This window comes from Lolium perenne, chromosome 2 (genome assembly GCF_019359855.2).
Source record: "Lolium perenne isolate Kyuss_39 chromosome 2, Kyuss_2.0, whole genome shotgun sequence".
Lineage (NCBI taxonomy): Eukaryota > Viridiplantae > Streptophyta > Magnoliopsida > Poales > Poaceae > Lolium > Lolium perenne.
The window spans coordinates 220,711,982-220,714,366 of record NC_067245.2 but is presented as its reverse complement, the minus strand read 5'-3'; the positions used below and the strand labels follow the sequence as shown (position 1 = coordinate 220,714,366).

At 46.2% G+C, this 2,385-nt stretch overlaps 1 long non-coding RNA gene across 1 annotated transcript; it reads left to right on the top strand.

Annotated features, from left to right (window-relative positions):
* Window positions 1-449: 449 nt before the first annotated feature.
* LOC139835277 (uncharacterized) lies at window positions 450-1,107 on the top strand. Its single transcript, XR_011751068.1, has 3 exons — window positions 450-518; window positions 645-725; window positions 823-1,107. It is a non-coding gene; the product is annotated as an uncharacterized lncRNA (long non-coding RNA).
* The last annotated feature ends 1,278 nt before the right edge of the window (window positions 1,108-2,385 follow it).

The following is a 2,385-nucleotide window of genomic DNA, read 5'->3' as shown; positions in this document are numbered from 1 at the left end:
GAGCAAATGCGAAGGTGATTTGAACCTGACATTTGGTCATTCTTAATGCCAGTTTACTTTATGTGGAAAACCTTGGCATTACCCTACTCTAAATCTGAATGTCTGAAATTCATATCTCATGCAAAGCAACATCTAGTTGGTTTTAATCTGATATCTGGTAAATATTGGCTTATTCATTTGGCAGCTCAAGTTTTTTGTTATTTGAAACCAGCTGACTTGGTCTTAAATGTGATATCTAAACACAGATTAAAGACAATGGAGCAGGAGGATTAGCATTTCACTTGATGGCTGAACCTAAAATGACAGGCATGTCGACCACGACTAGTGCACGCAAGAGAAGGATCTGCAGCGAGCCAGTATGTTCTGCTACATGCTGTTATCTGATCTCTACATTCCGTAATACATGTTTGAATAGTTAATTGTTGTAACTATTTTTGCAATATTACCAGAATGCAGTTTTAGTGAAGCAGTCATCATTAGAAGATAGTCGCCAAAGCGACCCTGTGCAACATTATGATGTAAGTCTGCTTAGTACAAGTTCCATACATTGTCTTATTTATGCAACTTGTTATTATCTTATATCTACATTGCATAATAAATGTTTGAATAGTTCACTGTTGTAACTATGTTTGCAATATTACTAGAATGCAGTTGTAATGAAGAAGTCCTTAGTAGAAGATAGAGCGCAAAAAAGGTTCCGGCGTGAGCCTATGCAACGATATAATGTAAGTCTGCGCTTAGTACTTGTGACTATCTAATATCGACAATGCTTAATACATGTTTGCATAGTTCATCGTTTAACTCTTTTTGCATTATTATCAGAATGCAGTTCTGATGAAGCAATCTTCATTAGAAGAGAGGCCCACAAAAAGTTCTTATCTTTGTTCTGATGCATCCTCTCATAGCCGTCAACCTAGACCATTCTTTTCATCAAACAGTGAACATCTCAAGGTTGTACTTTATAAAAGACATGGTATTGCTGCTTTAAGGTCTGTAGCTGATATGTTGACCAAGAGTACACAAGATTCAATCAAGGCGATTGCCAAATGTCAACGTGTTATTGATGATGCTAATAGAAGTCCTCAATGATTCTATGTAATTTTTTTATTTGGGAACATTAATTGCCTTGTAATTTTCCTAGTTATTTTATTTGTGTATGTAATTGTGTGTATCATTGATATCAGATTTTAGGCTCATGAAATTTAATGCAAGTTGACTAGTCAAACAACCAGGGCCCTATAACAGATTGGGCCGGCCCATTAACAGTAGTGTGGGACCCACTTTCATTTTGGGCCGGCTCACTTACTTACTGGGCCGGCCCGTTAACAGGAAAGTGGGACCCACCTGTGCTTTTGGCCGGCCTTGTCTTGTTGGGCCGGCCCACTTGCTACATGATGGACCCCACATACTAAATGGGCCGGCCCTTTAAGAGGAAAGTGGGACCCACCTGCGTTTTTGGCCCGGCCCACTAGCCTGTTGGGTCGGCCCACTTGCTATATGGTGGACCCCACATACTAAATGGTCAGGCCCTTTAACTGGAAAGTGGGACCCACCTGTGCTTTTGGCCTGGCACACTATCTTGTTGGGCCGGCCCACTTGCTATATGGTGGACCCCACATACTAAATGGGCCGGCCCTTTAACTGGAAAGTGGGACCCACCTGTGTTTTTGGCCCGGCCCACTATCTTGTTGGGTCGGCCCACTTGCTATATGGTGGACCCCACATACTAAATGGGCTGGCCCATTAACAGGAAAGTGGGATCCACCTGTGCTTTTGGCCCGGCCCACTGGCTTGGTGGGCCGGCCCATTTGATCTAATGTGGACCCCACGCACTAAATGGGCCGGCCCGATAGCAGGAAAGTGGGACCCACATGCTAATTGGGCCGGCCCAATAACTTCTTGGGCCGGCCCACTTGCTTTAAGGTGGACCCCACTTGGTAAACGGGCCGGCCCGATAACAGGAAAGTGGGTCCCACATGTTTTGTGGGCCGGCCCTTTTGCCTGTTGACCGGTCAAACGAGTGCATTCGGCCCGGCCCACATGCTTAGTGGGCCGGCCCATTAATCTTTTGACCAGTCAACCTTAGAGGTTAGGCCCGGCCCACGTAACTAATGGACCAGCCCAGCTATATAGTTGGCCGGTCAAACTAAGTCAGCTGGCCCGGCCCGCAAACTTAATGGGCCGGCCCGCTTAAGACGTGGCAGGCCTCGTGTGGGCCTACCATCTACCACGGGGTTTCAGCGGTTAACGCCGTTAGCGCCGATTAACGGTCGCCACGTGTCGGTTGCATGACGTCAGCAGTCAACGGGCTCCCGGAAACACTTCTGCAACGGTCCGATTTTCCGTGGCGGAAGGGCGCCCAAGCGCGACGGACCGAAAAAATCG